Genomic DNA, 22,952 nt, shown 5'->3' with positions numbered 1-22,952 from the left:
GAATATCATGTCTTGTTTTTGTTCTAGAGCTCACTCTGTTTGCTTGCTTTCTCAAAGACTTTACTCCTGCAATTATATCCTGGGGTTCAGGAGTGAAAATTAAATTACTTATCTGCTTTCCTCCTTTAGGTTTCTGCATTTCAGAATCTGCTGAATCAGTTATCACTCATCCATCTGCCTTCTAGCTTCTAAAATGTTGTCATTCCCCTCTCCCCCCCCCCTTTTTTTTTGGTGAGTTTAGATCTTTTAAAATGATCATTTTCTTGTCATTTTGGTATAGTTTTGAGAAGAGAGGAACATAAACTGTTCATCCTGACATCTTCATCTAGAATCTGACTTCTCTACATTTAACTTTCCATTATCCTCAACTATGAAGTAAGCAGGTCAGATATTGCCCCTCTTTTACTGATAAAATATTTAAGAGTCGGTAAGTTTGAGTGACTTGTTTAGGGTTACTAAACAGATTCTGGAATATTTAAGTCTCAATAGTTATAATTTACTGCTCTTTTTACCTATAGCACAATGCTTCCCAATTCTGACCAATAGATTCAAAAGCTAATAAAATTGGAAGCAGCCTTCTATTTCAGTGTTTCCCAAAAATGTACATCATAAGACCCTAGTCCCAAGAGAAGCTTGTGAAAAATGATACCATAATTAACACATTTGATAAACACTCTACAGTAATAAATTTCCTTAATTCTATGACCATTAATTGTAGGATTTAGTTAAGAATTAATAACAGATTTTGGTGAAACTATAGGTACAGTGAGGGAAGAAACAAATTAAGTGCTATATTATAAAAGCACATAGAATTTGAGAAATATAAACTTTTCTTTGAAAGCTGTTAGAGGTTTGCAATAATTAACAAACTGTAGCTCAGTTTTCCCTAATATGCACTGGGAAAAGGCTAACCCCATTCTCTATAAGCCTATGTGCCTAAGGGTATGGCACTTCCCCACAGCTTAAATAAAGAAACCACATAAAGATGGAAATAAAGGGAAATGAAAACTTTCCCTACCTACATATCAGAGGGAGATAAAAGCCCTACAGAACAAAAAAACCTCTGCTCCTGCAGCATTCCAAAAAACCGTAACTCCCTAACCCACTATCTTTTAGTCACTGTCAGGGAAAGTTTTCACCTCTAGGGCTTCCTATTGGCCCCTGCCCCTCACTTGGACCCTCATCTCCCTCCCACAAACTATCATTTCCCCACCTAGGAAAGTTCTGTATAAATTCAAATCCTCCCCTTCCAGGAGTGGGCTGAAGTCTCTCTTCAGACCCCCCCACCATGCTGGTGGGGGGTCTGAAGTCAGTTCTTCAGACCCTCTCCATTGGGAGAGCTTCTCAATAAATTATTTTTTTGTCTATAGTCATATCAGTTTCCGTGTCCCAGTAAGTTCTGTATTTTTCTCCAACAAAAGCATTTCCAAGAACTGACATAATGCAGTATACCTCCTTACAAAGTCATTCCTATTCTTTAATATATTGTCTATTGAAGACTGTGAAACTGTAATGAAGAAACCTGTTTATGAGTATTTAATTCAGGGTTTTTCCAACTTACTTGATTATGAAACCTCCATTTCATTTAATACCCAACTATGCATGGACACACTGCTGTTTGCAGAGCACTGTGCTATGTGCTAGGGATATTGACGTAAAGCAGTCACCGTAACTAATCCAAAATGACTATAGAATTTGAGAACCTATGAGGATGTAGTGAGAATGGGTGGGGGTCTTAGGAAGGCTTTGATGATATTGGGGTCTCAATGTAGGCTGGTGTTTGAATTCCACTACACACTCTTTTTCATCTCTAGGTTTGTGATTGAATAGTCAAATGGAGTAAGGGGTCACCATTAGGTAGGGGTTTCTGGAAATTACTGGACTAGAAAAGAGTGAGATTTCCCACAACTGTTTGCAGGGGAGGAAGTTGGAATAGAAAAGCCAAGACCTGCCCTTGGCTCCTGGGAACATCCTGATAGGGCAGTAGGGTGACCTCACTCCCTGGTTTTGTTTTCGTCAATTATATTAGTTACTTCACCAGAAAAAGGCAGGGAGTATGCCTCCAGTGTTACCAACTTTTTGAGTAGACCTAAAGAACTCTCATTTATTATAGAAATCCAGGGAAAGGAGAATAAACAGTGCCTCCTAGTGATAAGGAATTAGACCTAATTTTGTCAAAAATTAGGAGTTTTTGTAGTTTTTTGAGCAAGGGTGTAAAACTGTCATTGCTTTGCATTAAGATTCATAGCATAGTATTTAGTGTTTTCAAAGGGTTTTTCAAGTATATGACCATGTTTGATATTTACTTTAGCAAATGAATGGGTTAAATCTTGAATTATATGTACTGGCCCATGTCTTGCTAGCTCCATTTCATACTAGAAATCTGAAAATGTATGGTGTTTACTCCAGGTGAGGCAGGGACTTCCTGTGTTGAACTCATAAACAGAATACCTTCTTATTTTTTTTCCTGGTAAGGTGAACATGTATCTCAAGAAGCTGAACTTAAAAAGGTCAACCTGTCTTCCTAGGCACTGGGTGTCTGGGAAACCACACAGCTGTGAGCACTTCTGAAGGAGGATTATCTCTGTCTGGAATCGAATCTGTATACTTCATGTCAGCCTCAGCCAGTTTTCAGTGATGAATGTGGTGCCTACCTCAGGAAGCTTGATGTTCTAGGGGGTCCACTGTCTTCCTGCTGTTAGAAGGGTAATTAGTAAGCATGACAAAGGAAGGAGGAGGGACTTTTATGTAGGGAAATCTGGTTGGTTTTGTCCACATGTGTGAGTGATTGCTCTCATACCCTTTGGGGCGAATGCTTTCTCTCCAGTGTGATTCCAATCATTGTAGCCTCTTAGCTGGAGCTTTATTCATATGTGAAGGGAAGCCAGCTTGAAGTTGGAACAGCTCATTCATGGCTTTTCAAAAAGGTCATGAAGTGTAAAGGCAAGGCATGCCTTATCTTTCCCCCCTGAGAATTCAATTGCTACCCACCAACTTCCTGGATATAACTACTGAATATGGAATCTGTCCTTCAGAACTCAAGAAGTCAATCTTATCTATGGCATTTCCAATTGGGGCACAGCCATCTATGCTCTGCCCCTAATAACACCCTTGAATTTGGAGCCCCAAGAGCAGAAATAACATGCATGCACACTTAGGTCCACGCCTACTCTTACACAGGCACACACACAGAAAAGTTCACGATTCAGATTAATTTGTGGCATTTGAGTTAAGACAAATCATTGAATAAGAATGGTTATGACTTGTGAACAACAGTCCATAAGAGACCATTTCTAAACAATGGTCAGTAACAGAGGATTGGGACTTTAGATGATTTTTCACACTGTATTTTAATATTTCTCACTACTCTAAGTTCCATGGAAGCAGGAACTATATCTGCCTAGGGTGCTTTCATTATTTTTTTCTTTCTTTCATTTTGGAATTCTTCCTAATCCAAATAGCAAAATGCCTTACCAATGGTAGCTTAAATATAGAGGTTTTTTTTTTCTCCCATAACATATAAAGTTTGGAGGTAGGCAGCTGCTGATCTTGTGATAACAAGGACTTGGGCAATTCTCATCCTTCTGCTCCACCTTCCTCAGGTATTTCTTTTTCCAGAAACTTATCACTTCCTGGTCTCAAGATGGCTACAAAAGATCCAGAAGTCATGACTGCATTACTGGTCAAGAAAGAAAGAGGACTGCTCCGTGATGGAAGCCTTTTTCCTCACTCATCATTTTTTTCTCCCAGGGGAGAAATATCTTTTCCAAAAGCCTCATTGGACTTCCCTTCACAATAGAAGGTGAGAAAGTATGCAATTGGTTTTTCTAACTTCATAAAAGAAGTTAAAAAATGAAGATTATTATAAATTGCTAAATTGTTTTGGGATTAATGGCCTAAGAATATGCCCCAAACTCCATCTTTTAGTGCCTGATATGGGGCTTGATACTGCTCAATAAATAACTGTTGAAAAATTTAATGACAGAGTGAAATGATGAAATAAAAAATCAAATTCCTCAATAACCACTGTTCTTGCTGAATATTTCTTTCCATCAGCTCAGCAATCACTCTAAAACCATAGAAGCTGAAAGCAAGGAGATACTTTGTTTCCAAGTCTCAAAGTTTTCCCTAAAAGGATCTCATGTTATTTGGATTTAAAACTAGTTTTTTCTGCTTCCAAGACAAGAGCAAGCATTTTACTATCTTTTGAATTTATCTATTTTGTTGTCTGTGTAAATGAGGGTGTTTTCATCTATTTTTCCTTGTGTTTTGTTGATGTTGTTGTTGTTGGCATATGTTTTAGTTTTTTGGGCTGCTCAGGGAAGTACCCCGCAATAGTTCAGCTTAAAAGATGAGAATTTATTGACTTATAGTTTTGAGGCTAAGAAAAAGTCCAAATCAAGGTATTGTTAAGGTGATGCTTTATTTCTGAAGATTGTGGAATTCTGGGGTGGCTGCTGGCAATTCTTGGTCCTTAGCTTGACACATGGCAAGGTGACACATGGTGGTGTCTCCTGGCCTCTCCCTTCTCTTCAGGGTCCCCCTGATGTTCATGTTCAGCTTCTGGATGCTCCCTCTGTGGATTTCTCTCTCCTTTTTGAGTTTCAATCTGCTTATAAATGACTCTAGTAATAGTATTAAGACCATCCTGATTGGGCTGAGCCATACCTTCACTGAAGTAACCTCATCGAAGGTCCCACTAAAAATGGGTTTACACCCATAGTAATGGATTAGGTTTAACAACAGTTTTTTCTGGGGGTATATAAAATTTGAAACCATCAAAGCCTATATTAAGGCAATTTATTTCTACATATGAATTTTGTGTACAACTGCCATACTAAATTCTCTTTAGTTTAATGATTTCTTTTCTGTGCTCTTGGTTTTCTACAAAATCTCATGTTTGCATGCAAATAATATTGAATTTTGCTTCAAATGTCTATACCTCTTTTTATTTTTGCCTTTCCTGGTTGCATTGGTTAATTCTGCCACAAAAATTTAAATAGTAATGATGATAAAGACATTCTTTTTTTTAAGATTTATTTATTTACTTCTCTCTCCTTTTCCCCCCAATCCAGTTGTCTGTTCTCTGTGTCTATTTTGCTGCATCTTCTTTGTCCGCTTCTGTTGTTGTCAGTGGCAAGGGAATCTGTGTTTCTTTTTTTGTTGTGTCATCTTGTTGTGTCAGCTCTCCATGTGTGCAGCATCATTCCTGGGCAGGCTGCACTTTCTTTCGTGCTGGGTGGCTCTCCTTACGGGGCACACTCCTTGCGTGTGGGGCTCCCCTATGAGGGGGACACCCCTGCGTGGCACGGCACTCCTTGCGCGCATCAGCACTGCACGTGGGCCAGCTCCACACGGGTCAAGGAGGCCCAGGGTTTGAACCGCAGACCTCCCATGTGGTAGATGGAAGCCCTAACCACTGGGCCAAGTCTGCCACCAAGACATTCTTATTTAGCTTTATACTCTATTGGAAATGGTCCTATTGTTTCCCTATTGATTAAGATGCTGGCTCTGAGTCCTTTTCTACTTTTGTATTATTAAGAGATATTTTTCAAGAATGGATGTTAAATTTTATGAACTCTTTTGCAATATCTATGGAAATAGTTATGTTTTTTTAAAACTTATCTATTAAATAAAAATTAATCATAGATCCTTTAATAATTCATTTATTTAATTCTTTCTTATTCATTAACATAAGTTTTAAAAAATTTTATTAGAGAAATTGTGAGTTTAAAAAACAATCATTCATAAAATACAGGATTCTCATATACCATCTATTATGAACACCTTGCATTGGTATGGTACATTTGTTACAATTGATGAAAACACATTTTAACTATATTACCTGGTTTGACTTAGTGTTTACAGTTTGTGTAGTATAGTTTCATGGATTTTATTAAAATTTTTATTCTATTACCATACATGCAACCTAACATTTCCCTTATTAACCACATTCAGAAGTATATTTCAGTGCTGTTAATTACATTCACAGTGTTGTGCTACCATCACTACAATCCTTTACCAAACACATTTCCATCATTCCAAATAGGAACACTTTAGATTTTAAGTCTTAATTCTCTATTCTCTATTCCCTATCCCTACCCCATCCCAAGTACCTATATTCTAAATTCTGAATCTATGAGTTTTCTTATTCTAATTATTTCATACCAGTAAGATCATACAATATTGTACCTTTGTGCCTAGCTTCTTTCACTCAACATGACGTCTTCAAGGTTCATTCGTGTAGTTGCATGTATCACAACTTCAGTATTTTTTATGGCTGAATAACTTTCCATTGCATTCTTTTGTTACCTTATGAGAACTCTATCTCTCCTGTAGGAGGTTAATGTGAGCGAGACACAGAAGTCCTTGTCTACACCAAAATATGAGTGATTTTCATAACCTTAAATTTATACTCCAGTGCTACACACAATACAGAATCTGTCCCTTTGTCTATACCTCACTGACAGGGTGCTTTGCATATATTTTACATTTGGTCCTCCTTTCCCAGCTCTTCTAGATTTCATGCCTAAATTGATTCAAGGAAGTTTTCACCATCAGCATCCTACTCAACCCCCCCCCCCCTTTTTTTTTTCCCAATGGGTTTTGTTTCTTTGGAGAAATAACCTCTGCTAGCTTTGAGTTCTAAGCTATGGATGTCCTCATTTAGTATTTTTCCATATCCTAGTATGATTTTTACTGTATCTGTCCTCCCTGGCTTATATACTCTGGTTTACATTTCAGATAACTATAGTTAGGTTAAGCAAGGATTTTGTGTTTTTGTTTCTTGTATTCTTGTTGCTTTGGAGGTGATTCTTGAAAGAAGGAGAAGGCAACACCCGTATCTTTTCTACAATTTAAAGCTTGAAATCAGTTTATCTTATCTTACATTTAATGGAATTTAGATTATAATTGCAAATGTGTGCTTAATATTAGATACTAGATGTTACAGCCACCAGGCTCTCTATTCTTGGCAAAAGGTCCCACGGTAGTTCCAAGTTACATGACCATGTAACACATGAACTCAGAAAAAGAACAACTTTCCTGATTATACTGGCAAAATATTTAGGGATTGCCCTGCCTGGCCTGAGTTACATCACATCTATTTACCTGGCCCTGTTACCATGGCCTGGGAGGGAGTGAACTCTTGCAGGTCAGACCTGGTTCAGGTGCACAGGTCTGTGACCAGCACAGGTGGGGGTTATCCCTCCCTGAATCTTTTGGAGAGAGAAAAAAAAATTATAGATTTGGAGAAAGGCACTTCCCTAAAGGAAGGAATGCTATGCGGACAAAAATCTCCAGCCACTTCACTGAACTCCTTCTACTCCTGTGGACCTTATTCTTTTAGTAAGCAAGTAAGTGTGAAAATGCTTTCTATACCAAGCCCCTGTCTACATTCCAAGGAGATAGGGCCTCACTAATAATCCTTGTCCTCAAAGATACAGATATAAGAAGCAACATAGCAGAGAGAAATGCCATAACTTACTAAGGTACAAATTACTTTGGGCACTTGGAAGAAGAGAAGAAAAAATATGGACTTGCTAGCTGACTATTCCTTGACAAGGGGTAATAGCTCCTTGACCACTACCAATAATTTTCAGATGACAGTCTCTTTGCAAACTTTAGTGTGTACTTGAACATACTCCTTTCTGCATCTCTTCCATCAAAGATACTCTCTAAGTCATCTCAAACAGCAATGAAATTCCTTTCCCAAGTCCTGAATTTGCAATATTTTAGGATCTAATCATCCTCTCTTCATTTCATGTAACTGACTTCAATGATATTTTATTCTAAGACAGAAGGGACTGTGGCTAGGAGTGGAAAGGGGTGGGGGAGGGTTAAAGTATGCTGGGAAGTGAAGAAGAGGTTATCTTTAAATTAGATTTATTTATTAGCATGATGACTCACAGGATAATAATGCTACTTTGCCAGTGGCCAGGATAGAAAGCGAGACTATAAAGGAATAACTGGCTGATGCTTAGAGGGATCCAAGTTGTTATATCTTTAGAAAGTTAGAAAAGTACCTTAGTGTCTGCTTACTCATCCCTGGGCCGGATGTTCTAAGCTGGAAAGAGAAAAGATAAAAAGAGAAAAAAGTTTTTATTCCCTCTGATTTTGATTGTCAAGGACAAAGGGACCAAGCTTTGTCACTAATTAGATTTTTGACCTTAAAAAATCATTCATCTAGCTTAATCTCCTTCATTATCCAAGAAATAGAGAATAGAAAGTATATTATATATTTTATCTTTATATCTATTTTATAGGTTGCTGTCATGAGATTTATCTAGTATCTCACTATCATATCTATATGATATATATATATATAACTAAATAATTCCACCCCTCTCCAGTATTATCTTTTTCTGGGCATTTTTGTATCTTCCGTAAGAAAAACGGCAGGAAGCAACAAATCTTCTGGTCAGAAGCACTCTCTGTGTTCTCATGCACAAGTTTTTTCTACCATAAATATATTTAAAGAATGATTTCTGTTCAATTTTACCATAGGGCTTTCCAAGATAAGCAGGACAGGGAATCAGATGGAGATTTTGGGAGCCAGAGGCAGCCCTTGGAGGACAGAGCTCACCCTCCAGGCATTGCTTTCACCAAGAGGCTTCAAGGGAATCAGCTTAGTTGGTTTCCATGTATATAATCACTACAGAATCTCTTACTGCTCATCCTTTCCTCACTTTGGAAGAACATAATCCAGAGGATGCCAGGATATAACTTTTCTTCTAATAGAGCCATCTTTATCATCACATCGGCACTGAAGGCAGCTTTGTGCTTCCTGCCAAACTTGATGAACTTAATTTACTTATCATTTTCCAGTGCTCTGGGATGAAGTTATCACGATGCACAAACAGGTTAGTAGAAGGCTAGAATAATAGAATGATGGAGTCAGAAACCATCTGAGAAGTCACCAGCCCCATTCATCCCCTTGTTGAAGGGCTGAAGAACTAGAGGAGAATTGTGGTTAAATGACTTGCTCAAGGTCTCACAATGAGTTAGTGACAGAGATAAACAAACGAAAACAGGATCATCCATTTCCTACTAACATTTATGTAGCATTTACATTTACCAACTATCTCTTCCAAACACGTCTCATTTAACCCTCATTGAATTTATTGGAGTTATTTATATTTTTATCCTTAAAACAGGGTAACTAATTTGAGGTTTAAAAAGGTTGCCACTCTTTCTGAGATCATATATCTATCTAGAAGGTAGCAGAACAGACATCTACATTCCTGTTGTTTCCTTAGTCATCCATTCAATCAGTGAATGGTGTGCCTTCCTTTATCAAATTTTAATTAAGGAAAAAGGCAAGGAAAGGTATCTGCAAACTAGAGCCTGATGATTTAAATGGAAAAGAAATCTGTCATGAAATCAGTGGCTTTGAATTTACAGTAGACAAAACCTGTATTCAATTTCTATAATACCATGATTTTTAAAATAAGTATGTTCTAGTAAACAAATACTCTCATTTCTACTTCTGATTTGGTTTCAGTACAAGAAATTTTAATTTGTTTTTTGTTAAGGAAACTTTTGACTTTTTATTGAAAAAATAATAATTGTTCATTCAAGAAACTTTAGAAATATCAGTAAGAAAGGGGAGAGCATAAAAATCACCTATCTCTAACCCTCTAGCCTAGAGATAACATTGGTATATATGCCTTCAGATTTTTAAAATTATCTTATACATATGTATAATTATTTAAACAAAAAAATAGGAGTATACTATATCTTTGTTCTTTTTTTAACCTACTTTAAAATAAATAAGAAATTATGGGCATTTCTCTATGTTATTTTATACTCATATATATTCAGTATAAATCACTGCTTAATATACATTTTATGGATTACAAAAACTATTTAATTTACGTTTGCTGCACATTTCAGTTACTTAATTCCACATTATTATAAATCTTGCTGCAGTTGAACATCCTTGTTTATAGATATTTGCACATTTGTCTTATTATTTTCTTAGGATATATTTCTAGAAGTGGAATTGCCAAGTCACAGAGTATGCATATTTTTGCAACTTTTTATATATCAAGGCAAATTGCTTCCAGGCTGGAGATGGGTGATGCTCTTTCTATCATGTCACTCTGTCTTCATAATGCTTTCTTTCTCTGTTGAAGTGCCATTTTCTGAGTTTAAGGAAATATTAGTACTATTTATCACCAATTTCTTTAGGGAGTATAGATGCTTACATTTGCACTTAATTCAAATATTCTGGTTTCTGGAAAATTGAAAAAGGAGTCCCAGCCTCTAGATCTTGGCACAATGGTCATAAGCCTAGTACAAGGTCTAAGCCTAGATTCTAGGGCCAGACTATCTGGATTCAAATGCTGGCCTCTGCCTATTCCCTTACCTTTAATTAGGACAGTAATAGCCTTTAACTTAAAGCCCTTAGAACAGTGCCTGACACATTAAAATACTAAAAAAAAGACATTATAATTATTGATGTTGTTATTGTTATTAAACTGTAGCAATTGTTATTGCATATGTAATACAAAGTACATACTCAAAAACATTTGTTGAAAATAATAAAGAAAAGGTAAATAAAATAGGAGAGAGAATTCTTGGCTAGAGACAAAGATTTAGGAGTCACCTACACAGCAATGGTAGTTGAAGTAGATGAGTAAGTGACAGAAGGGTAGAGCAAAGAAAGATGATTACTAGCAGGAAGAAAAAAGTGAGACAGTAAAAGGGAATTATGTGCAAGGCAAAGGGTTGCTGAAATAGTTGGAAAATCAGGACTGCAAACAGAGCAGTCCAGCCTGGTTTGAGCACTGGGTTTGAAGTGGGTTTTACTCATGGAAGATAAAGATTAAAAAAAAAAAAAAATAGATGAGGGAGAATAAGGATTTTTTTCTCTCCACAATTTTAGGGCTCAGATGTAACTTGAAGTACACAACAATAAATACTTATAAACTAGCAAGCAAAGAGTTAAGTTAATCTCTTTCCAGAAAATATTTGCATTTCCTCTAGAGCTAGTGTTTCAGTTTGCTAAAGTTTTAAAGTTGTTCACAACAGATACCATAGAGTGGGTTGTTTTTAACAGTGGGAATTTATTAGCTTACAAACTTACAGTTTGAGACTATGAAAAATATTCAAATCAAGGCATCATCAAGGCAATGCTTTCTTCCACAATCCTGGGCTTCTCTGTCACATGACAAGGCACATGGCGGCATCTACTGATCTGTTCCTTCTCTTTCAGGTTTCATTGTTTTGAGTTCTTGCTTCCATGGCTTTCTCTCTTTGTCTAAATTTTATTCTCTTATAAAGGACTCCAGGAAGAGGATTAAGACCCACCCTGAATGAGGTGGGTTACATCTTAGTTAAGATCCTTCTCATGCCCAAAGATACTATTTATAATGGGTCCAGACCCATAGGAATTGACTAATTTAAGAACATACCTTTCTGGGAGACATACAGCTTCAAACCGTCACAGCTGTGCTGTCTGACACAGTTGCCACTAGTCACATGTGGCTATTTAAATTCAATTAAAACTAAATAAAATTTAAAATTCAGTTTCTCAGTTGTACTAACTGTATTTCAAGTTTTCAATAGCCACATGTGGCAGGGGGCTACCAGATAGCAAAGCACAGAAAAGAACATTTCTATCATGCAAAAAGTTTTATCAGACAATGCTGCTCTGGTACCATCCTTCCATGATCCAATGGAATGAGCAGTGCAGGGATATCAGACATCAACAATAAGAAAAGGGGATTTGGGCCCCTTATGCTATTCCTGAGGTCAGTGTATCAGTTAGGTCTTGGTAGAAAACATTTGGCACAATCAAATTGGGCAATTCAAGAAGAGTTTTATGACAGGACTAGGTTTGACGATGAGAATAGGTGCAAGGAAACCACAAAGGATGATTTCAGAGAGCTCAGCTACCATCCCTAGGCCAGAACAAGAATGGTAAGGAAGGGGCTATGACTACTGCAACCCCAAAGGAAGAGAACTAGAAGAGTAAACACCTTAACCTACCCTCCTCCTTCCCTCCAATATCGTTCTCAGGTTCCCATTGCCTGGACTGAACAAGGAAGCCAGAGGGTGAGAGAACCTGTTAATGTAATCCACTCAGGTCAGCTGCCCAAGGGTGCACAATAGATCTAGAGGGTCAAATGTAATCCCCAGTACTGACCAGCCTCACCCTCTCTACATCCCAGTTATCCTACAACTAGAAATGATTGGCGCTTTCTGCCACTGAGGTCTCTGACCTATAGAGGGAAGCGTGAAAATAGAAACCTTCTTCCTCTTCCCTCTGGTCTGATCATTTCCTTCTGTCTTCTTGCAGAAGGACTCAGGGAAGTCTTTTATTGAGATTTTTCCCACATTGGAAACACACTGTTTAAGTTGTGCTCAGATGGGTTTTATTTTGCACTTGGAGAGCCTGACCTTTTTTAAAAATTTTTTTTTACCATTAAAGAATTACCCATCAGTTAGGTATTAAAATAGACAATACAAAACACAACCAGGCATGGACACAGCCTTAGATGCCCAAAGCTAGGCGGCGAGGGAGAACAAGGGCAGAGGTCCTCTTCACCATGCAAGTTACTCGAGGTACGGGACCTGCTTTTCTCAAGGATGAAGGAAATATGGAGTTAAGTGGGGAAACATCTGTTGCTCTTTGGATGACTGGATACAGTCATCAGGGAGCTATTCTTTTTGAAAAGTAGATTGGGAGAGAAAAATTGTGTCTTTCATTATGGAACTTGGACCCCTCACAGACATATTGTTACTACTGATATTTTGACAAGGGATTCAAGTCAATTGGAGAAGGAATTATTATTTAGTATGAGACTATCACTCCATTCCCCACCAAAATAAAAACCGTGTAGCTCTTTACAATGTGCATGGCAAATATTAATGCTATTATCCCATTTTAGAGGTGTATAAATGGAACTCAAGAGAGGTTAAGCAATTTGGCCTGGATCACAAATTGAAATAGGATTGAGACTCTTGAAGTCTTCCAATAAAAAGATGGTAATCTTCCACTAAATGTCTTCTGGAAGATTGGAAGGCATCAAAAGAAGATATCATTTAATTCTTGTTTTGGATACATTTAAAATTTAATTTAAAAGAAGAGATTTACACACATGAAGTAATGAGAGGATGCCATAAACTGAAATATACCGAACACTCATAATTCCTTCAACAACTCATTTTCTTTCCCTCCAAATGTGCTTCTCTTTGAGCACTTCCTTGTTACCACTATAACCTTTCCAGTTACTGAAGTCAGGAACCTGGGAGTAAAAGTGAATTTTCTCTTTCTCTTCAATCCTACTTCTGGTCCATCCTCCAAATCCTAAAGACTGTTAAAAATCTATCCTCTCTTCTCCAACCCACTACTCTGCTCTAATACAAATCTTTGTATCTTTCTTACCTCTTACCTTAAATGTTCTAGTAGCATCTTCACCCATCTCCCTAGCTCCTGCTGTCCCCAAGGTGATTCATTTTCCATGCTGGTCCCTTGGAGACTTTCCTTTAACCCATGTCATTCATCTGACAAAAACAGTAATTTCCAAACTCCAACCATTCTAGTCCTGTTTTCATGATTTCACTCCTAGTTGTAGATTATCTATACCAAGGATTGATTCAGCTGGAGTGCAGCAATATGGCCATCGTGGCTGTTAAGTAGTCTAAAGTGACTTATTCTTTAAAACTTGCCTTGTTCTAAGCAATAACTGAAGTCACTGGTTGGAATATGCTGGGAACATAATATTTTTATATGATTAATTAAAATAAATATATAACTGCTAACTTTCAAAAGAGTTATGTACATACCATCTAAAAGCATCTGAGGGTAAGTGTTTCATCATTCAGGAAATATTGGACTCTAGAATAAAATCTTAGCTCTTTATCATGACACAAAGACCCACAAGAATCTTATCTCATCAGATGCATTCTCTTTCCTTGAGTCTTACATTTTTTTTTCTAGCTGTAATTTCAGAAAGTTTACTATATAGTCTAACAACTATTTCAGATTCTAGTTCAGAGTATATGCTCAACACACATTCATTGAATAGAGGAATGGAAATAACCCACCTGTCCTACTAGACACTGAGGTCCCTCAGCATGTGTTGGTCATTTCTTTTAATTTTTTTCTTTCTCTACAGTGCTGTACACATAATAAGTGATGTTGAATTGAATTGCTAGAAAATAGGTATATAAAATACACCATTGGATATAAGAAAACTGAAGGAGCAATATGGGCCAGTGTGAAGGTTGTGAAGGAGGAGGTATAACTTGGGATAGAACTCAAGCTAAGGGTAAATAGAGAGGGGTTAGGGAATTCCAGGTGGGGCAGTGAGTGAAAGTTCAAGATGGGACAGAAAATGACCGATTTAGCTAGAAAGGATAATGTGCCTTTGAGAGTAGCTTGCCAACTTATTTTAGATCTGAAATGATTTTTTAAAACTAAATATTTTGTGGAATCCCAGTATATATTAATAGAACAGATGAAAAGGAGCTGCAGCAAGACCACCAGCCCAGTCCCTTACTAATTGCGTTTCTTCTCACTTGCCTTGGTAGCAGCTGTGGCTCCTCCACTGAAAGCTCTTTAGAGCAGCCTCAGACAATCCCCTTCATTGGGAAAACTGGGAGCTATTCTGTCAGAGAGAGGAAGGGAAGTAACATTTTCTAAATATCTGCTAAACACATTGTATTAGTCAGCCAAAGGGGTGCTGATGCAAAATAGCAGAAATTGGTTGGTTTATATAAAGGGTATTTATTTGGGGTAGGAGCTTACAGATACCAGGCCATAAAGCATACATTATTTTCCTCACCAGAATCTGTTTGGAGAAAGATGGCTGCTGATGTCTGTGAGGATTCAGGCTTCCTGGGTTCCTATGTTCCTGGGGCTTGCTTTTCTCTGGGTTCAAGATTCCTTTCTTCCTGGGGCTGGCTTCTCTTTCCTCTGTGAGCTCACTTCCCAGAGCTCCAGCTTAAGTCTTCAGCATCAAACTCCAACATCAAAACTCCAACATCAAAACCCCCCAACTCTGTTCTTCGCCATGCCTTTTATCTGTGAGTCCCCACCCTTTGGTGGGTGGAGACTCAACACCTTAATCATAACTCAGTCATGCCCAAGTACAGATCAGATTACAAGCATAATCCAATATCTATTTTTGGAATTCATAACCCTATCACACTGCTACACACGGCCTTGGGAGCAATTTCATATTAGCTAATCCGGTAATTACTTGGTAGGTATTTGCCCTTTTTCTTGTATAGAAAATAGTTTTCAGCATAGAGGGACTAGCCCAAGGCCATGCAGCTAGTGCAGGGAGAGTTGAGATTTGAAAGTCAGTAGAAATTCAACTTGATCCTTCAGTAATATGGAGATACCTTGAGGTTTGAGCAGGGGAGGGATATCATGAAAAAAGCGCTGGAGGAATATTTATTGTTAGTGTAGAGCCGATTGAAGAATGGAGATGTTGGGAGGTAGTTATAAGGTGAACAGAGCTATACATAGATGACTGTGCTTCAACCAGACTGCTAGAGCACAACATAGATACAGTGTAACTTCACAGAGTAATGGCCTTTTAGGTCAACATTGAAGAAAAGAACCTCCTGGAACATTGTTCCCTGCCACACCTCTTAAAGCATGAAGAAGGAAAAAAAAGGAAACATTCTTCCCTGCTTAAATAAAGAAGCTATTTCATTTTAAGTCACTCTATGATTTCACCTGTCAAAGGTCAGGCTTTCTTAGAACTGGGAAAAAATATGAATAAAACCTAAAGAAGATCACTACAGAGTTCTAAAACATGAAAGTATTTGAGTTTCATGAGTGTATGAGTGAAAAAAATGAAAATCTTGGCAACCTCCATCAAACTATGGTCAAAGCCAACTTATTTTTTAGATAAAATTTTTTTATTTGGAATATTTTACATATAAAATAATAACTGGAAAACAAGGTAGGAAATGGGGAAGCAGATACAATGATATGATAGCTAATGAGTGTGAAACACCCACTCTGTGTTAAGTGCCCACCATTCATTAGCTCATTTAATTGTCAAGCTGAACTTGTTTGTGAGACAGGTGTATTTAGTTCCCTAAATCGTTTACAACACAATTGTAATTAAATGATTAATTTATAATTTGTTGCTTAGTATATATATTTTCTAGAATGTCAGGTTTTTAAAGGTAAATAATCTGATTTACTCACTGCTGAGTTCCCTGCAGCTGGCAATGCCTTATACCTAATTGGTGCTCAGTAAAGATCTGGAGTATATATGTTGCAGACTGAGATTCAAACCCAGATCTTCTGACTCTCAGGTAAAGTTTTAGACAATTAAACAGAGACCTAGGATGAACTTTTAGGGTACTATTAACTGACCCCTTGGCTTATTTTCCGATTGACCTTGGTTGTGTCTTAGTTACCTCACCAGTCTAGAACCTCATTTCCCATCCATGAAATGAAGTGCTTGGGAATAATGATGCCTCAGGTCCCATGAAACTGTGAATCTCTGAGTTACATTAATTGGTATTTTTAGTCAAACTCATCCGTAAGAAAAGCAAAACCTGTCATATTTGACATTAGTCATGCTGCAAGCATTCTTTTTCTTTATGATGTAATTTTTTCTCTCCTTGGCCTAGGAGATCCCAGCAAATCCTGTAAAATTAGGAAACTTTTCCTATAGGTATATTTTACTGGAAGCAAGAAGACATACCTTAATGTCCTGATTCTGTGATCACCTAATGATATTGAGTATCTTTGGCTTTCAGTTTCTCCATCTATCAATAATAATAATAATGTCATAATAATAATACGCAATTAACATTTATGGAATATCAGGTACTATACTATCATTATATATACATAAAACTTATTATTGTAGTAACCAAGATGTGGGCTTACCGGGTGATATATTATTGTTTTTTTTTAAAGATTTATTTATTTATTTATTTCTCTCCTCTCCCCACCCTGGTTGTCTGTTCTCTGTGACCATTTGCTGTGTCTTCTTTGTCTGCTTCTGTTGTTGTCAGCGGCACAGGAATCTGTGTTTCTTTTGGTTGCGTCATCTTGTTGTGTCATCTCTCGTGTGTGCGGTGCCATTCCTGGATGGGCTGCACTTTCTTTTGCGCTAGGTAGCTCTTGTTACGGGGTGCACTCCTTGTGTGTGGGGCTCCCCTACGCGGGGGACACCCCTGAGTGGTACGGCACTCCTTGTATGCATCAGCACTGCACACGGGCCAGCTCCACACAGGTCAAGAAGGCCTGGGGTTTGAACCTCAGACCTCCCATGTGGTAGACGGACACCCTAACCACTGGGCCAAGTCCACCGCCACTGGGTGATATGTTAATTCTATGTTCAACTTTCTGAAGAACTGCTAAACTCTTTTACACAGTGACTACACCATTTTACAGTGCTATCAACAGTTCTATAATGCTATCCAATTTCTCTGCATCCTTGCCAGCATTTATTGTTTTGTTTCTTTTTTTAATAATAGCCATGCTAGTGGGTGTGAACTGGTATCTCAGTGGTTTAATTTTTTTTACTTAGAGAAGTTGTAGGGTAAAGAAAGTTCATGTAAACAATGTAACATTCCTATATACTCTCCCCCCATTACAACAAGTGCTAGCCCTCTTCAATTGCCAGGGCTCCCTCACCCTTTCCTCACACCTGGATGTGTCCATGCTCTGGGCCTGAGAAGATGTTTTTAGACCAAATCTCAGATTCCATGGTTCTGCCTTTGAAGTCATTTTTCTTTCAATCTCCTCCTTTTCTGTCCCTTTTAGACTAGGTTGGCAGTGGTTTTGTTCATACTGATCTCACAAAAAAACTTGTTGATTTTGCATGTAGGAAACAGGAGTCCAAACCATTGGACAGTAAGACTTTCCACAAATCCTTCCTGAATAACTGTATTTTTAATCCTTATCTACACTGAAAAGATTGGCTGTTTCCACATTCAGTTAAATATTTACATGGGGCACTATTCCCTGGGGACTTGTTTTCCAGAAGCCCAGAATTTACCAAACTATCAATTTCTGGTTTCTTTGTGCCCAGAAATTCAGTTCTCAGCTTATTCCTTTTCTCTCATCTTTTACTAAAAGCTGCAAGGAGAAGCCAGACCACGCTTTCCACACTTATTTAGTTTGGAAATCTCCTTGGCTAAATATACATACTTGTCACTTTCAAATTCTGTCTTCCATCTAGCATCAGAACACAAATTGGCAAGATCCCTGCCATTTTAAAAAAGGGCTCACCTTCCTTCCGGTTTGCAGTGATACAGTCATCATTTCTAAGGCCTCATTAGAAGTATTGTTAGCTTCCACATTTCTACCAACAATCTCTTCAAAGCAATCTAGGCCTTTTCTATTTAGCATCTCACAATTTTTCCAAAATCTTTCCCATACACATTTTAAAAGCCTTTTAACATTTTTTTGGTTTTTGCATGGCAGCATCCTACTTTCCTGGCAAGAATTTCTATTTTAGTTTGGTAAAGGCTGCCAAGGCAATATACCAGAAATGGGTTGGCTTTTACAATGGGGATTTATTAGTTTAAAAGTTTACAGTTTCCAGGCCAAGAAAAATGTCCAAATCAAGGCTGCATCAACAGATGTTTTCTCCCCAAGCTGCAGCTGTGGACCATCAGGCACATGGCAGTGTTCGCTCATTTCTCCCTTCTACTCTGGGTCTCGTAGCTTTCAGCGTCTGGCTTCAGTAGTCTCTCAGCTTCTGTGTCCCATTGATTTCAGCTTCTGTCTCCTGGGGCCTTCTCTTTGCTTCTTGACATTAAAGAGAAGTGCTATGTGTTTCTCCATGTTTCTCCCCTTTATTAAGGACTCCAGGAAGAGGATTAAGACCCACCTTGGGTTATGCAATCCAATCAAAGGCCCTCAACTGAAGTAATTTAATCAAAAGTTCCAACCTACAATAGTTTTACATGCATAGGAATGGATTAGCTCTAAGGACATGATCTTCTGGGGTCCACTCAGCTCCAAACTATTCCAAACTGCTGCTTTTGTCTGCAGGACAAACTCTGGGAGGAAGGGCATGCTTGAGAGACCTTTTCCAAATAAGTCCTTCACAGCCAAAACAGGACTAGAGACTGCAAGAGGATGGGGATCGGCTTCTTAGTGCCCTGAGAAGGGAATCAGAAGGGTACCAAGACTTTCTTGCACAGCTACCCAAAGCAGAGCTATTGTGGTCTGCCCAGAAACTGTAGCCTTTCAAGTTACTGACCCTTTAGCACTGAGGAAGTGCAGTGTCCTCAAGTCTCTACTGCCACTCTCCCCTATCCAGGGTGGTTTGAAACAATGGCAGCCACTGCCCTTTGTCTAGGTGAGTTGAAACAATGGCTGTGACCAGAGCCCTGCCCTCTGTGATCTGAAATAGTTAATCAAAAGCTGTGATTGGTGATTGGCCATGCCCATTCCTGGTCTTGGCAAAGAGGATTTTTATGTTCCTTTCTGTCATCAGCAAGGTAGCCAGGGGCTGAACCCCACAGCAGTTTGCAGATAGAGTGGGAAATAGACACTGGAAACCACTATGAGTGAAGAGAGAAATTTATTGTTCTTTACTATAAATTATCACCCTCTTCCTTCCGATTTTTCTGGATCTGTAAAGTGTTCTTCTGACCTCTGAAGTTTTAAAACATTTTTTTTTTTTTTTGAAAATTCTTGACTGTTTAAGAGTTGTTCTTATGGAAGGACTAAGTCCTGGCATTTCCTTCATTGCCATTTTTCTACCTGTTGGGAGATTTTTGATGACTGACTTAATCTCTTTACTTGCAATTGGTCTGTTGAGATCTATTTCTTCTAGAGTCAATGTAGGTGGTTTGTGTGGTACTAGGAAATGTTCCTTTCATCTATGTTGTCTAATTTGTTGGCATACAGTTGTTCATAGTATACTCTTATGGAGCCCTTTTATTTCTGTGGGGTCAGTAGTAATGTCCCCTCCCATTTCTAATTTTATTTATTTGTGTCTTCTCTCTTTTTTTCTTTGTCAGTCTAGCTAAGAGTTTATCAATTTTATTTATCTTATCTAAGAAACAACTATTGTTTCTTTATTCTCTATTTCATTTGTTTCTGTTATATTCTTTTTTTCCCTCTTTTTTCTTCTCTTTCACCCAGTCTCAGTCCATTCTCAACTACACTCTATCACCTGGTTCTAAGAACTCAGATTGTGCAGTGGTCATGTCATCACTGATCAGGGCTCACAGTTATAGCAGCAGAGTCCTCCCTAAAACTTCTGCATCTCTGGCCTAACTGATTACCTCTCCCCCTTATTTCCCCACACCTGGTCCCCTGGCCCAACATCAACTGGCACATTTTTATAATCCTCTCAGGCCCAAGGCAAGCAGTGCCTCCCACAAAGGGGCCTGATAATATAAGGAAAATATTGCTGGCTCATCTGGGGACTTGATCAGGGATCCCTGGGCACCCCTAACCTACCACATTTGCTACACCCCTGACACCAACCTCTTCGCCTCCCACTCACCATTCCTCCTCTGCCCTGCAAAGTGGCGTAGGTCTCTGTCCCCTGGTCTGCAAAGCTGCAAGACCCAGAGTCCTGAGCAGAGCACCTCAGTGCAAGCCTGTTCTACTCTGTGTTATTTCTTTCCTTCTGCTTGCTTTGGGCTGCTTGCTGTTCTTTTTCTAGTTCCTCCAGGTAGGCAGTTAGGTTTTTAATTTTAGCTCTTTTTTCTCTTTTAAGGTAATCATTTATGGCTATAAATTTCCCTCTCAGCACTGCCTTTCCTGCATCCCATAAGTTTTGATATACTGTGTTCTTGTTTTCCTTCATCTCAAGATATTTACTGACTTTCCTTGTAATTTTTCCTTTGACCTACTGATAGTTTGAGAGTGTATTATTGGGAAGCAGATTTGGCTCAACAGACAGAGCATTTGCTATCACATGGGAGGACCAGGGTTCAAACCCAGGGCCTCCTGACCCATGTGGTGAGCTGGCCCATGCACAGTGCTGAGGCACACAAGGAGTGCCGTGCCACGCAGGGGTGTCCCCCACATAGGGGAGCCCCATGCTCAAGGAGTATGCCCCATAAGGAGAGCCTCCACACACAAAAAAAAGTGCAGCCTGCCCAGGAGTGGCACTACACACATGAAGAGCTGATGCAGCAAGATGATGCAACAACAACAAAAAAGAGACACAGATTCCCAATCCTGCTGACAAGTGTATTATTTAACCTCCATATATTTGTGGATTTTCCAGTTCTCTGCCTGTTATTGATTTCCAGCTTCATACAATTATGGTCAGAGAAGATGCTTTGAATAATTACAATCTTTTAAAATTTATTGAGCCTTGTTTTGTGACCCAACATGTGGTCTTTCCTGGAGAACAATCCATGTACATTTGAGAATAATGTATATTCTGCTGTTTTGAAGAATGTATATTCTATATATGTCTGTTAGTTCTAGTTCATTCATCATATTATTTAAGTTCTCTGTTTTGTTAGTGGTCTTCTGCCTAGATGTTCTATCTATTGATGAGTATAGTATACTGAAGTCTCCAACTATTATTGTAGAGGTGTCTATTTCTCCCTTCACTTTTTCCAGTGTATGTGTCATGTATTTTGGGGCACTGTGGTTAAGTGCATAAATATTTATGACTGTTATTTTTTCTTGATGTATTGCCAATTTTATACTGCCCTTATTTATTGCTTAATGTCTTTCTTGGTCACTATTTGTATGGAATATCTTTTTCTATCCTTTCACTTTCAACCTATTTGTATCTTTGAGTCTAAGGTGAGTCTCTTATAAACAACATATAGTTGGATAATGTTTTTTTAACCACTCTGCCTATCTATGTCTTTTTCCTGGTAAGTTTAATCCATTAATATTCTATAATGTTCCTGTAAAGGTGTGCTTACTTCTGCTATTTTGTCCTTTGAGTTTTATATGTTGTATCTTCTTCATCTCTCTTTTCCTCTTTGGCAAACTCCTTTTCTATATAGTTGATCTTTTCTGATTTATCTCATTCCTTTCTCATTTTTTTTCTGTATTTTAAAAAAATACTTTGCTTTTAATTACCCTTGGGTTTGTATTACTACATCTATAAGCTACTAATTTGAAAACATACCAACTAAGCTTCAATATCCTATACAGTTTCTGCTCCCATATCCCTCTGTTTCCCCAAGTTATGTTTTGTCCCACATTACCTCTTTGTAATTTGTGTTTCCATCATCAGGAAATATGCCTTTTTCTTGTTCAATTGTATTATAACTCTTAGAGGAATTAAAGAGTACAGTTGTACATTGAGGATAGAGTACTACTGGGTTTTTATATTTACCCTTTTAGTTACCTTTACTGAAGGTTTTCATTTCTTCACAGTACTCCAAGCCACTCTCTCCTGTTTTTTCCTTTCAAAATGAACCTCCTTTTGTAATTCTTGTAAGGCAGACCTTTTGTTGACAAACTGTCTAAGTTTCTGTTTATTTTTGAGTCAGTTTTGCCATTTAAAGAATTTTTGGCTAGCAGTTTTTCTTTTTCAAAACCATCAGTATATTGTACCACTGTCTTCTTGCTTTCATGGTTTCTGATGAGAAATTGGCTCTCAGTCTTATTGAGGATCCCTTGTGTGTGACAATTTGTTTTTCTCTTGCTGCTTTCAGAATTCTCTCTTTATGTCTGGCACTTGGTATTCTGATTAGTATATGTCTCCGAGTAGCTCTAGTAGGATTCATTCTGTTTGGAATACATCATATTTCCTGGGTATGTACATTTATGTCTTCCATATTAGTTGGGAAAGTTTTGGCTATTATTTCCTCAAACACTCTTTTTGCCCTTTACCCTTTTCTTTTTCTGGGACACTCATCATGCATTTGTTTGTATGCTTCATGCTGTCACTTAAATCCCTGAGAAAGCCCATTTTTTTCCTCTTCTTTTCTCTAACTGTTCTAACTTTATGATTTTGATTCCCCTATCTTCTAGTTCACTGATTCTTTCTTCTTCCTGTTCATTTCTACTGCTGTATCTC

At 38.1% G+C, this 22,952-nt stretch overlaps 2 non-coding genes across 2 annotated transcripts; both read right to left on the bottom strand.

Annotated features, from left to right (window-relative positions):
- Window positions 1-20,086: 20,086 nt before the first annotated feature.
- Window positions 20,087-20,168, bottom strand: LOC111762559 (small Cajal body-specific RNA 18). Its single transcript, XR_002795653.1, has one exon. It is a non-coding gene; the product is annotated as a small Cajal body-specific RNA 18 (non-coding RNA).
- Window positions 20,169-20,252: 84 nt separating this feature from the next.
- LOC111762556 (small Cajal body-specific RNA 17) lies at window positions 20,253-20,396 on the bottom strand. Its single transcript, XR_002795650.1, has one exon. It is a non-coding gene; the product is annotated as a small Cajal body-specific RNA 17 (non-coding RNA).
- Between the last annotated feature and the right edge of the window lie 2,556 nt (window positions 20,397-22,952).

The sequence above is a fragment of the Dasypus novemcinctus genome, chromosome 10 (genome assembly GCF_030445035.2).
Source record: "Dasypus novemcinctus isolate mDasNov1 chromosome 10, mDasNov1.1.hap2, whole genome shotgun sequence".
NCBI lineage: Eukaryota > Metazoa > Chordata > Mammalia > Cingulata > Dasypodidae > Dasypus > Dasypus novemcinctus.
The sequence above is the reverse complement of the archived record's forward strand: the minus strand, read 5'-3'. Positions and strand labels throughout refer to the sequence as shown.